Source organism: Mus pahari, chromosome 16 (assembly GCF_900095145.1).
Source record: "Mus pahari chromosome 16, PAHARI_EIJ_v1.1, whole genome shotgun sequence".
NCBI lineage: Eukaryota > Metazoa > Chordata > Mammalia > Rodentia > Muridae > Mus > Mus pahari.
The window spans coordinates 22,964,405-22,979,399 of NC_034605.1; the positions used below are offsets into that span (position 1 = coordinate 22,964,405).

General features: G+C 40.7%; 1 pseudogene; it reads left to right on the plus strand.

Annotated features, from left to right (window-relative positions):
* The first annotated feature begins 1,456 nt into the window (after positions 1-1,456).
* LOC110334211 lies at positions 1,457-2,194 on the plus strand (annotated as a pseudogene).
* The last annotated feature ends 12,801 nt before the right edge of the window (positions 2,195-14,995 follow it).

The following is a 14,995-nucleotide window of genomic DNA, read 5'->3' on the forward strand; positions in this document are numbered from 1 at the left end:
TGCATGGCCTGGGATCTGCGAGTTATGGTTTGGGGGGTGGGTGGTGTTTTTTTTAGTTTACCAGAAAGTCTAAGAGCATAATACTAAAGTATTCATAGGTCGAATCAAAGATACCAAAACCATCATGGCTTTATGTCACTACATTGTTTGCTATAAGGACTAACACTCCTTCAAAGGATAGCAATGATGATGAACTAGTGGCTGTCTTTCATCCGTGTGGTACAGAAGAACTTTCAGCTCCAGCTCTCTCAACTCCGTATCTCACACACTAAATTCCTGATAGTTCCTTGCTGCACACTGGGTTTGAAGAGCAGGGGCAGACCTGCAGTTGCGTGAGTGGGCACCAGTAGGACTCTCTGCAGAGGAAACTAAAAAAGCACAGAGTTTATTTAAGTGATAAAATAAGGAAGATCCCGTTTTTGAATGGAACCATTCCCTACATTAACCTTCCGATTTTTACTTTACCATCCAGCAACCATGTCAACCTAATTTCCCTACAACTACCGCTGGAGCAAGATGCATTGTGGCATACGACCGAAGAGAACTTTTTACAAGTGTTTGGTTTAGTCTGACTGGATGATAGACCAAGTCCTTGAGACTCCTGTCAATTGGACCACTCTTAGCACCTACTCTAATACGTCGTCTTTCAGTCACAGACAGGAGAATTTGATCATGAAACATTTGCAGGGAGTGGTGAGGGCAAGCAGTTGGAAATGACTTCAAGGTCTATGACAATTTTATCTTTAGGAACTTTCTGAATAAAGAATGATTATCATAAATAATATTAATGATAAAATCAACCAAGCTGATAGTAGATAGCCTTGAGCTTTGTATAGTTTTGCCAAAGTTAAAGTCAGGAAACATGTTTACAGCAATTAAAACTTTTATATGTTTGGCCATTATTTTATCCTGTGGTGACATGCTTATTTCAGTTGGTTATAATCATTTAAAAACCAGTATTCACATAAAGTTAGTATCTACTCTGTAAAAGTTATTTTGTACTGTTCTGATAAATTAGTAAAATTACATCATTTTAATTTCAGTATCACTACAAAAGATAGTTTAACTTCAAAATGCTTTACCTACATTGCAAGTTATTTTTAACATAACAGTTCCACTCTGTGTTAAATATTGCAGCATTTCCCCTGTACCATACAGAACAAAATAATGTTCTACTTTGCGAGACTGAGAAAGCATATGAAGATGTATTTTTGATCCCAGGGATATAGCTCACCAATGAATTGTTTCACAGAAAGGAAAGAAAATCTTGGGTCCAAAATACAGCATGGTCAAAACTTAAAATAAAAGATTCATTTTTAACATAATGGCAATTTTTTTAAAAGGGTAAGTCTATGTGGAGACTGTGTTATTTAAAACATAGTTGGGGCGCCGGGTTGGTGAAGCTCGCTGCCGGCCATGTGGTGCATGTGGGTGGGAGTTCAGCTTTTCTTATCTGCTTCAGTTCACCATGGCAGCTCCGGCCTGTGGTCTGACACACCACAGCATGGCTTCCACTTTGCAGGAGCTGCCGAAAACCTAGAAGAGGTCAGAGTGTTGCTGGAAAAGTCCACTAGAAAAAGACTACATAATACTCTTACAAGTGAAAAATCCAAGATTGAGACAGAACTAAAAGAACAAGAAGCAACAGAAGTCAAAGCAACCAGAACGTAATAATGAAAAGCCGGCTGCCGTGGTTGCTCCTCGTACAACAGGATACACCGTGAAAATCAGTAATTATGGATGGGATCAGTCAGATACGTGTGGGAAAATCTACATTACCTTAACTGGAGTTCATCAGGTTCCCACTGAGAATGTGCAGATATTCTTTACAGGGAGGTCATTTGATCTTTTGGTTAAAAAACTTCAATGGCAAGAATTACTCCATGATTGTGAACAATCTTTTCAAATCTATCTCTGTGGAAAGCAGTTGAAAAACCATCAAGACTGATATAGTCATTATCCTACATAGAAAGAAAGCAGAAAATACACGATGGGACTACTTAACTCAGGTGGAAAAAGAATGCAGAGAAAGAAAAGCCTTCCTCCGACACTGAGGCAGACCCTAGTGAGGGATTAATGAATGTTTCAAAGAAAATGTATGGAGACAGAGAGGACAACATGAAGCGAACCATTAACAAAGCAAGCGTGGGTGGAATCCGGAGAGAAACAAGCCAGAGAAGACACAGAATTCTGAGGCTTTTAAAAGCTCTTATGGGAACTGTGATGTGGAATGCTCATGTTCCAGTAAGGGGGTGTTGTTGAACTGTACATATTTCATGTGTGTATGTAGTTTTGGCAGATAACTATTTACACAGCCTTCTAAGTAATGACATTGGATTCTCCATTTCTTACTGGAGGATTTGATTTAAATAAATAAGCTTATTAAACTTTTTCCTTCATTAGCACCCCAGACATTTTTTTTCTTCAGAAAAGGCTATATGGCATTTTTACTGAAATGTAAAAAGGAAGTCTTATATAATGAAAATGTTATGTCACAAATTTTTGTTCTGCCTGAAACATAAAAAACAGAAGCATTTGTCTATCTGTAACTGACATTGGGTCCCCATAATGTAAAAATTAAAAGCAAAATTTTCACATAAAATCCAAATTTGTACATGAACTTGCGAGTTACTAGAGAGCTGTTAGCCATTATTACCAGCTACATGGTAATATTATTACTAAGAAACATGTGTGCCCTGTGTTACCTTGTACTAGTAACTGATTTAAGTAGACTTATGAATATAAAATTAAGCACAATACAAATGACAAAAAATAGGCAAACATCCTGTGTTGATAAGTATTGTCATGGATCAGATGGCTTAAAAAGTTACCATGATGTGAAAACTTGAAAATCCCATTTATTCATTTGTTCAATAAAGTTGGAATTTTAAAAGATAAAAATATAAGACATAGTTGGTAAGATTTGTGAACATCTATCAGAATAAAAGGCTTGTAAGTTATAAGATTTTTGCTTTAATTTTTTTGCTTAAAATTTTAAATAAAAAGTACTCAGGCTAATTCAAGTCAAAATGACCCTAAGATTCTACCTTACACCAATCAGAAAGGCTATGATGAAAAATTTCAAGCAACAGCACATGCTGGCGAGGATGTGGCAAAAGGGGAATACCCCACCATCACTGGCAGGATGGCCAGTTAATATAACTACTCTGGAAATCAGTCTTGCAGTTCCTCAGAAAAATTGGAAATAGTTCTTTCTGAAGACCCAGCTATATTTTTTCTTGGCATATACCCAAAAGATGNTCCACCATGCCACAAGGACTTGTGTTCCCTATGTTCATAGGATCTTTATTCATAATAACCAGAAGCTGGAAACAACCGAGATGTCCCTCAGCTGAAGAACTGATCCAGAAAATGTGGAATACTATTCAGCTATTTAAAATGAAGACACCATGAATTTTCCAGGTAAATGGATGAACCAAGAAAATATCCTGAGTGAGGTAACCCAGACCAAAAAGTACATGCATAATATGTACTCACTGATAAGTGGATATTAGCCAAAAAGTACAGAATATCTCACAGATACATATACCACACAGACCCTAAAAAGTCAAACAAAAAGAAAGGTCCAAGTGAAGATGTTTAAATCCTACTTAGAAGGGGAAATAATAAATCAAGGGAGGCAGAGGGAGGGAGGTTCCTGGGTGGGAGGGGTGCAGGAAAAGGGGCAAGATAAGGGTTGGGGGCAGGAGAAAAGCACAGAGGGTCAAGAAAATGAATGGAAATATGCAGCTGCCAGGGGTAACTTCTAGAAAGCCTTGGAAAGCTGGGATATGAGAGGCTCCCAGGACTCAATGGGGATTGAAGGAGCTGAAGGGGATGACAAATCCCTAGGAAGACCAGCAGTGTCAATTATCCTGGAGCCCTTGGAACCCCCAGAGACTAAGCCACCAACCAAAGAGCTGACATGGGCTGTTTTGTCTGATCTCAGTAGGAGACTTGATGCCCAGGGGGTGGGGGTGGGTAGGGGAATGCCCTAGGAGGAGTATACCCTCTCAAAGGCAAAGGGGCATCAGGGGATAGGCTAAGAACTCTGGGAGGGGGACCAGGATGGGAGGCAACACTTGAGAGTAATTACTTAGAAAAATAAAATACTAACTTTACTAACAGTAAAATAAATCTCTGCATTATATTTTCTTTAAGGAAATTTGACAATAAGTGTATTTCATTATACACTCTTGATACATTCTAATGTTTAACATATTTTACAAATAATATTTACCAGAAGTATTCCCATTACTCCAATGGAGAGTGAGTTCAGATGTCCCCCCAATGGTTTCGAAAAACTGTTTCCAATTGCAGCGCCTGCTGCCTTAGGGGTTTTCTATTCCAGGATCTTAGAAAGGAAGACCATGAAGCATCAGACACAGGCAGTGCACACAGGCTTAGTGATATGAATCCATCCTTACAGGATCATTTGGTTGTCTACGTTGAACATCAACTTCCACTAACTTAGTCTATTACTTTTTTTCACTCACTTCAAACCATGTAAAAAATCAAGTCTCAAACTGAATCTCTACAAGGGTCAGATGTGTTGTGACCAATAAAACCCAAGGATGAACACACTAACACAGGCTTGAGTTGCCAGATAGAGGGTATGTTTTGTTCTCTGCCAGATTTTTTCAGAATTGAATGCTACCGCTTTCGTACAAAATAACTGCTGACACTCAAAATTTCTATATTCCCTTCAGCTTTGGTCTTGTATTTCCAGGAGCTTGGGGAGTATACTCTTGTCCAGACAATCCTGATAATGATTGGAATGTGTTCACAGTTTCATCCAGGAGAGGCACTGTGAGAAATCAGAAGTAAAAACCATTTGGTTATGGAGGATGTACCAGTTATTTCTGAGTTTATTTCTCTCCTGGACACCATTACAGAGCTGTGGAGTCTATGGCATGCATCCACAGGAGGCTGAACCATAAACAGCACTTTTGTCCAAGTAGTCCAAACCCTAAGTCCTATAAGCCATACCCTTGTAAGGAGTAGCTTTGCTACCTCAGTCTCTCAATGGTTTTAGAAAGGTCTAACTCTAGCCTGGAGGCTTTCCTCTTTTTAACATTGAATCCTAAATCCAAGTGGAAAATATGTCTGTACTGAGTATGACAGTACTGGAGAAATTATCATCTCAAAAGATCAATTGAGCTAAGACAGCAGAAGTCAGAGAGAGAAGTTAGCATCTACAATGATCAATAGTGGTTGGGCTGGTGTCTTGTTAGGGTTTTATTGCTGTGAAGAGACGTCATGACCATAACAACTCTTATAAAGGAAAACATTTGATTTGCAGCTGGCTTATAGTTTCAGAGGTTTAGTCTATTGTCATCATGATGGGAAGCATGGCAGCATGCAGGCAGACATGGTCCTGGAGGAGCTGAGAGAACTACATCCTAACTGAAAGTAGCAGGAGAAAGTGAGTTACACTGGCTGTGGCTTGAGCATAGGAGACATCAAAGCTTGCTCCACAGTGACACACTTCCTCTAACAAGGCCATGCCTCTTAATAGCACCATTCCATGTGGACCAAGTATTAAAACATATGAGTCTGTAGGGATCATACCTATTCAGATCACCACAGATGGAGAGGGGAGGGTACTCTGATACATCTCTACTGTTGGTTTTTTGCCGGTAGGTCCAGCAGGGTCTGTCAGGGGCTGAGTGGGATGGTGAGTGTCAACAGCCCCAAAGAAACACACCGGGCTGGGAGTCTTGTCAAAGCAGGAACTTGTTTTAATGTGTCAACAACTTGTTCATATAGGCAGGGCAAGGAGGTGGGAATAGGGGTATGGTGTGAGATGACATATGGGGTGGAGTGAGATGATGAGGGATGTAGAGTAATCTCACGGGGCCTACAAGAAATTAATACATTAGTGAATAGCTGGGCAGAGGCAGTCTCATTCAGGTCAAGCTAATGATAGGTGTCGAAAATCAAGCCAGGCTCTGGTTTGTCCTCAAGGCCCTAACCAAGGCCAAATAGGACCAACACTCTACTGCGTGTGCTTCTGAGTGGCCTGCAACTATAGAAGGGATAGGTAAGCATACTGACTCTGCCTCCATTCGATTACAGTGATCTCTACTCAAAAGGCAACTCAAATGTCTCCATCTGTCTAGAGGTATTTGTCATGTACTAGGCAAGTCGCCTAATATGAAAATAATTCACTATATAACCAGGAAATTATGATTAATGAATTTCCTGATACACTAAACTTACCAGCAGATAGTGGATCCAAAACGGTTTAGGAAATGTGTTTTCTTGAATGGTGGTTTCTGGCCTCATTGGAGACCCCACTGTTGCACAGAACCAGGCAGCCCAGTATCTTGCTTTTCTGAAGGCAAGACATTATGATATGTAGCTATTCCTTCTGAACGTTCCCTCCTGGAGGGATGAACTGAATGAGAAAGACTCTGGAAGGTAGCTTTCCAAAGCCCAGGGAGCTCCTGAAATTGAGGAGGATAAGAAGTTTAGAAAATTCTGGGATTCACAGCCCCATCCACAAGGCTGTAAAAGCATAAGTGCTGGGGAGGGGAGTGTCAGGCAGTTTATCTGCCTCGAAGCTGCGATGCCCAAGCGCTGCAGTGAACAGCTCAGGGAAGGCAGAACACAGTCCATAATAGGAATCCTTGCCATTGTTTCCCTGGATGAGAAACAGCGGAGTCTGAGATGGATGCCATGGTACCCAGTTTCCTGTGTACTCAGATGCTGCTGGGGTACCAGGTCGCCAGTCCAAGTTTCCAGGCAGGAAGGGAAAAGAGGAGCCCAGGATGAGGGTGTAACCGGGTTTGGTTCCAAGTGAATGCCAAGAGTCTGGAGGAACTGGAAGGCAGAAGGCCTTGTCTAGGAGAGTTAGGCATGGCTCTTTATGAGGAAGACCCCTCCCCAAACCCCTTGGCAATCCTTGATGAAGAAATGGTCCTTATTTGCCTAAACTCTTTTATTTGATGGTGAATATGAATGTATACACCTTATTCAGGGTGAACCAGGGATTAAATACCTTTTGTGGAAAAGAATATCCAGGAAGGGAAGCTCATTGGCTGAACACTCTGTCTATTAGACACCTCATTAGCATGGAGAACTCCAGGTTTTTATACTATGTGACTGATTGCCATGGTCCTCTTAGTGGGCGGTCATGGTTATGTGTCCCAGATCAAGTCGTTTGGCAGGGATCTGGCCCCACTCCTACTGTTCTCAATTTTGAGATTCCCCTGTTCCACCTTACCAATTCTTCTGTCTGGTGGCATGTCGCACCCCGTCGCTCCCGCCTGCAGGATATAAGGACTACAACACATGAGATTCTTCCACAACTTCTTTATTCTCTTGGTGCTTGCTGAAGCGAAAGGACCCCGAGCCCGAAAACCCTCTGGTTTATATAGCCCTAAGGGGAACGTGTCTGCCTGTGATTGGTGCTTACTTCCAAAACCTCATTAGCATCTTTGTGCCAGCTCATCATCGAGCATGGCGCATGTGCCTAGGGAGCTGTTTTTTCTCCCTTCCCCCTTTTGGGTCGGGCGCCATCTTGTAATGGCGGAATGCGGCGGCTTGCCACAGTGGCATGGTCCACTTGCCCTACAGGGGAGGCTTTTCAGTAGAGCTAACTACAAGCTGTATACAGACACTCTAGTGAGATAACTATCATGCCAGGGTCAGACTCCACAGTGTTAGAGCACTGTCCTGTGCTCTACTAATTGCTTTACTAGGCAGGGTTTGGTGGAATAATTTCTGTGTCTGTTGTCAGTGCCCTCTCTGTGGAATACACAGCTAGAAATACCTGTGCAGGAAAAAAAAATCACTCAACCTGAAAGTAATTTATTGCTTTTTACATTCAACTAAATTTGGCCTGCAGAATTGTTCACTTTCTTCTTGTTTCATGATGTATAATGTTGGTTATTAAATTATCTAGGAGTGAGATAAGGTAAGGATATTCTATTCCTTTTTTTAAAAAAATTATAATGCACCCCAATCCTGTCCATCCCCCCATCCCTTTGTATCTGCTCTCTGCTCTTGCAACATCTTTGCCAAAAAAGTATATATATATATATATATATATATATATATATATATATAAAACGAAAAGAAAAAAGAAAAAAACCAACCTTACTGTGGAAGCTGCAGTGTGACACAGCATACCATAGTGTACCCCTTTGCCCAGACAGCTTTACTTGTAAATGCTCATCTGTCTGGTTTGAGGTCTCTGGCTACTACTACACTATCAATACTGAATCCTCATTAGGACTCCTGTCAGATATCCTGTTGTTACCCTGTATTATGAAGATCCAGAAGCTTTGGATCTGCAGAAACAACACCTTCAGGAACCCCAGCCGTTAATAGATAGGTTAGATACTGGGGTAGGGCAACTCAAAGCCCTGGATCTGAGCATAGATGGTGGCAGACTTTGTCAGCCCATCAGCTCTCCTGTGCCTATGACGTCAGGGCCAGTTCTCCCACTTTGCGAAGGTGAAGGGTGAGGCCGGCTCACCTGCCTGTTGCAACTGGCAAGGGGCTGGACCAGCTCCAGCTCTCCTGTGCTAATTCTACTGGGTCCTGCTCTGTAGCACTGCCAAGCAAGGGGCAAGGCCAGCTCATCTGATCTCCTGCTCTCATGATCTCAGGGTCAGCTCTCCCACTTGATGAAGGCAACAAAGGGCAAGGAGAAGAAGGTGTCTCTCCCACCCCACATCACAATTCAGCAAATGATGGGTAAAGCCAACTCTCCTGCAATCACACCATAGGCCAGCCCATTGTCCTGCACCCCAAGACACCAAAGTCAGCTGTACAATGCTGCCTAGGTGAGGTGCAGGGCCTGCGCTCTTAAGTGCTGTAGCCAGGGAGAGGCAGGGCAAGTTTTGCACAGCCCTTGGACATCAGCATGGTCCCAGCAGCAGCAGCCCAGACCACTGATGTCCACTTGGCCTTTGGTGATAATTTGAGCCATGGAAATTGACACAGACCCCTGCTGCTGCAGGGCCATGGACCCAGACAGGCCCTCATTGACAGCATAGGCTGACTTCACCATGGCCTCAGGTGACTGTGCAGGCTAGTCACACCATGCTGTTCTTCACCACCCTCCCATCTCCAGTTACACCTCTCTTCATTGTGCTCAAACCATTCTGCTTCTCTTTCTCGCCCATCTCTCCCCTAGATACTTGTACATTCTAGTGGAGCTTGCAGCCAGTGGGCAGATAGACAAGCCACAGGGTGGGTAGGCCTCTGGGTGTCTTCCACCTGCTTGTACTGAGTGCCAGTAGGCAGGACCCTGGCGTCAGTACATCCTATTTCTAAAGGTGCCTGAAAAACCTCTACAGAATACCTGGATCAGTTATTTGTAGGTTTGAAAGTCAAAAGGATAATAACAGGAAAGTAGGATTTAAAAAACCTTGAATATAGTGTATTTTAGAACCTGTCATGAGTTTATCATTTTTTTTACTCTTAAGTATTCTCTAGTGTGAACTCAAGGAAGCCAAAAGTCAGACAACTACTCATGGAAATTGATACAGAAAAAGAGAGTCAGAGAAGGTGTCTAGCTATTACTCAACATGTAAGAACAAGATATTCAAGTGCTTAGAGTGGAGAAACCTGTTACTACCCCATTCTTTTGTTTCTGTTAACATAGTTTCAGATAACACAAACAGAGGATGAAAGTGCTCATTCTTCTTCCAGAGCATCTGCTGTCTCAAGGGGTTATGGTAAACTTCAACTTCATTTTCTTCTCCATACCCTCCTTCTTATTACCTTATGGTGGTTTTAATGAAAATAAATATGTTTGAACGCTTGGTCTGAAGTTGGTGGAACTGTTGAGCAAGTATTGGGAGGTGTGGTCTTGTTAGAGTAGATGTGTTATTGAGGGTAGGCTTCAAGGTTTCCAGAGTCCATGCCATTCTCAGTTTGCTCTGTCACATGTTATATCTCAAGGTGGGATTTCTCAGTTACTGCTCTACCATCAAACCTTCCTGCCTGCTATCATTTTTCCCTGCCATGATGGTCATAGACTCTAATTAACCTTCAGAGACTGTAAGCCACTCAAAGCTCTTCTATAAATTTCCTTAGTCACTGTGGCTTATCAGAGCCACAGAAAAGTACCTAAGACATATCTCAGTAAGAATGCTGATATGATAAGTGTAAGGAAGGGCAAATGGGACCATAGTGCCTAATTTATATGACAATTATAACCTAAAGTGGAAACTGTCAAAATTATAAGCATCTTGAGGCACTAAAATATTGAATCTAAATAAATTACAAGAAGTTGAAACCTAAATCTACCCAATAAGAAGTGTGTGAGATTGAATCTTCTAGTAATATCAGAAGTTATACCCATAACGTCTCACCAACATTACTACCCTAATGTGAGATGAACAAGGATAATATTAATAAACTTGTCAAACTGAATGGGGGAAAGCTGACGAGGCCTCAGCCCTAGACAATTAACTACAGCCAACTGAGGAAAGTTGGGAGCAAGAGAAGTGGTCCTCCCTAGGGAACAGCACATTGATTTGTTGTCTGGTACCAAATAAACTGCCCTGCAAACATACATATGAACTCATTAACATCATATGGAGTCAACGGGTTAAATGTAGGAATATGTATGTATGTATGTATGTATGTATGTATGTGTGTATGTATGTATGTACGTATAAATACAAATAAGTAGGCAATAACAATGAAAAACTCATGAATTTTAAGAGGGTGGAGAGGGGTATATGGGAGAGTTTAAAGAAAAGAAGAGGAAGGGGGAAGTTTTGTAATTAAACCACAATGACAAAAATAAATAATAAAAAAGTCTTTCTGGAGATGTAATAAATATAAATGTATTAAATTAAATGCTAAAATATTCATGTAAGTCCAAAGAAGAAAAGTATATCTATGAAAAATATCAATATTGCACTAAATATAAGTAAGTGGCTTAAATACACCAATTAAAAATGCAGCTTATCTGAATGAATTAAGTTTGTGACCTACAAACCTGTTGGGTACAAAAACTCATTTCAGATAATTGTAGAGATTAAAAGTAAAAGATGGTAAAACAGATATAATGATGATCATCTAAATTTCAGTTGTAAGATATTGGATATCTAGTGGATAATAATCTTCAAAACCTTGTGGTGAAGAGATGGAAATGATACCTAGAAGCTGTATAGGTCTTGAGGAGCCAATCAGATAAAATAACAAACCATGGGCAAGTGAGACTGGAAGCCACCTGATGCATATGATTTAGCTGAATGAATCCCTACCATCTCATATTTTCAAGGACGCCCCTTCTTGTACATTAAATGACTTCCTTTTCTTAGCATTTGAGTAACATATATATGAGAAAAAAATGGTGCTCTATTCAGTCCCCTTTCCTCAGTCATGCTGTGGTCTACCATGTGTGTAGAGCAAAAATCTGTTTATTTCAGGCGATAAAAAAATCTGTTTATTTTGGCTTCAGATGAAGTCACCTCTTTCCTGAAACTCATCATTGCCATGCTGTATGTTCTTCTGCTAGCATAGAATCAGTAACCGATTTATTACTTTCATGTTTGCCTCCTTATTTTCCATGGGCAAAGAGATCTCTATATTAGCATTAGAGAACAAAATCCTCTCTGCTTTTTCTCTGTGTAAGAATGTGTTGGCCTGGGTTTTGCCTGAAATGAGGCACTGGAAACAATGAGGAGCTTAGGTCAGCATCAGGAGTAACATAATAGCAACTAGGCTGAAGTTTTTTCTATTGTCACTGAGTTTTACCAATAGCATCTTTTCTATTTTGAAGGCCAGTGAATAGAATGTCTTGTGGGAGCTGGAGAGTTGGCTCAGCAGTTAAGAGCACTGACTGCTCTTCCAGAGGTCCTGAGTTCAACTCCCAGCAACCACATGATGACTAATAACCATCTGTAATGGAATCTAATGCCTTCTTCTGGTAAGTTTGAAGAGAGCAATAGTGTACTCATGTAACATAAAATAAATAAATCTTAAAAAAAAAAACAAAAAGAAAAGAATGTCTTGAGTGATACACACACACACACACACACACACACACACACACACACACAGAAGGTTATTCTTTTTAGTCCATCAAAATATCAGTGCTCTGCTATGGAGGAAGAACATCCCCAGCAAATCAAAGGCTTCCTTCACTGTCCTGCCCTATCACTATGGCCCTTAAATATGATTCATCCTGCTAAATAGGTTTGTTGTGCCTGGCTTAAAGATGTTAAGCCCTCTGGAGTTTTGCTAACAATCTCACCTTCTTTTAGGAGCTCTTAGTTATGAGCTGAATGAACTTTTGACTCATACATTGGTAGATATCACATAGGCAAAAGACTTACACCAAGGCAAGGGTTTTAATAGCATGGGCTATTACCTTTCCAAGCACAGTTGTGTTAGAAGTCTTGGTTCCTGGAAAATGGAAAATGAAGCTACCTGTCATTTCCAGTCATACGTGCTATCAATGTCCTGCTTGGAGAGACAGGCTTCCAGGCCAACCTTCAATCCTTGACCACATTTTAGCAACAATAGGCTTAGTATTTGGAAGGAATTTGAGAAGCTCATGAACCTTTTGCACAGTCTCCAAATTAGTATTGTTCACACGTCATTAATTCCTTGCTCAATCCCCCACTGTCTTTCCATTGAACTCTGGAGAACACCCATGATCTTTAAACTGGCTTTTCCCCAGAGAAAACTGGTTTTGCTGTCCTTGGGGCAGCTCATGTTTATTTGAAACTTTGTTCTCTGTTTTCACTTCTGCTCCCCGAGCCCTGACAGACTCGCTTACATCTTCTCTTCTTTGAATCTCACTCATCCTGATTCTTTGAAAAGCTGTCCTTCTGTATGAATCACATACTCTTTCTTTCTATTTTTATAGCACTTTCATGTACCTGCCAAGTAAAGGGATAGAGTCTCTAAGGTTAAGAAGCCATTGTCTGTGTATATCTTGGGTTCAAATGTGGATTTTGCATCTTAGAAGCTGTGTTTTCTGGATGTCTCTACCTGCTTTTATCTTCATCAAGTCTGAAGTCCTGTGTACAGAGTAAAAGCAATCACCTTCCTGTTACATCTTGGAAAGTTGACTCTATTAATGCCACAATAACATCTGCACTTAAATGAAAAATTCATATTATAGGTAAAGGATTTCATGGATAGGATTTTTTGTTGTTGGCAACTATTAGTTGTCTCTTAGTAGTTGGCAATGAGACGTCCTATGCTCTCTAGGGCATCTAATGTGAAAGAAAATACATTAAGTACCTTTCTATCTACCATGTATCAGATTTATATTTAGTTATCTCAAAGGTGCTCTGCTGGCTAGTTTTATGTCAACTTGACACAAACTAGTCTTTTTTAGAAAAAGAAAACCTCAGTTGAGAAAGTATAACCACAATATTATTCTGTGACAAACCTGTGGTACATTTCCTTGACTGGTATTTGATATGAGAAGGTCAAGTTCACTGTGGCTTGACACCATGCCTGGGCTGGTGGTCCTGGGTCTATAATATAGCAATTCAAACAAAATAGCAAGTAGCACTTTTCCAAGGCTTATGCATCAATTACTGTCCCAGGTTCCTGCTCTGTTTGCATTTTGACCCTTATGTCCCTTCAATGATGGTCTGTGATATGGAACTATAAGCTGAAATAAACCATTCCCTCCCTGAGTTACTTTTGGTCATGGTGTTTTATTACAACAATAGAAATGCGAACTAAGACAGGTGATCATGGATTTTTCTGTAGCTCTAGTATGTTTTTAATTTCAGGAAAAATATGTAAAAACAAATTGTAATTGTGAATAACTATTCTAAGAATGTTGATAGTGGGCTTCTGGTTGCCACCTGTACCCAGGAGCTAAGGCTATTCCAAAGCCCTCTGTACACAGATCCTACCAGGAGAGAGCTGGTCTCCCAGGAGTGCTCTCATGCTTGAGCTCAGAGGTAAGACCACCATTTTCTCTCCAATAACTGTCTAAAGTGAGACCTTCCAGGAGTGCACAGGGCACAGGAACAGCAGAACAGCTGGGACAGGATTCTTCCAGTCTCTGTCTGCACCCAAGAGCTGGGGCTGCTCCACAACCCTCTATACACAGGTCCTTCCAGAAGAGAGCTGGTCTCCCAGGAGTGCTGACACAGGCTTACAGGCCCACAGGAGGGACAAGCTCCAGCCAGAAACAGCAAGACCAATTAAAACCAGATATAACCAGATGGTGAAAGGCAAGTGCAAGAAACTTACCAAAAGAAGCCAAGGCTACTTGGCATCATGAGAACCCAGTTATCCCATCACAGCAAGTCTTGGATACGCCAACACCCAGAAATGCAAGATTTGGATTTAAAAATCATATCTCACGATGATAAGAGTAATTTAAGAAGGACATAAATAATTCCCTTAAAGAAATACAGGAGAACACAGGTAAACAAGTAGAAGCCCTTAAAGAGGAAACACAAAAATCCCTTAAAGAATTACAGGAAAACACAACCAAACAGGAAAAGGAATAGAACAAAACCATCCAGGATATGAAAATGGAAGTAGAAACAATAAAGAAATCACAAAGGAAGACAACTCTGGAATTAGAAAACCTAGTAAAGAGATCAGGAGTCATAGATACAAGCATCATCAAAAGAATGCAAGAGATCAAGAGAGACTCTCAGATTCAAAAGATACCATAGAAAACATTGACACAACAGTCAAAGAAAATGCAAGAACCAATAAGGTCCTAACCCATCCAGGAAATCCAGGACACAATGAGAAGACCAAATCTAAGGATAATAAGTATAAAAGAGAGTGAAGATTCCCAACTTAAAAGGCCAGTAAATATCTTCAACAAAAATATAGAAGAAAACTTCCCAAAGCTAAAGAAAGAGATGCCCATAAACATACAAGAGGTCTACAGAACTCGAAATAGATTACACTAGAGAAGAAATTCCTCCCATTCCATAATAGTCAAAACACCAAATGCACAAAACAAAGAATGAATATTAAAGACAGTAAGGGAAAAATATCAAGTAACATATAAAGACAGACCTATTAGAAT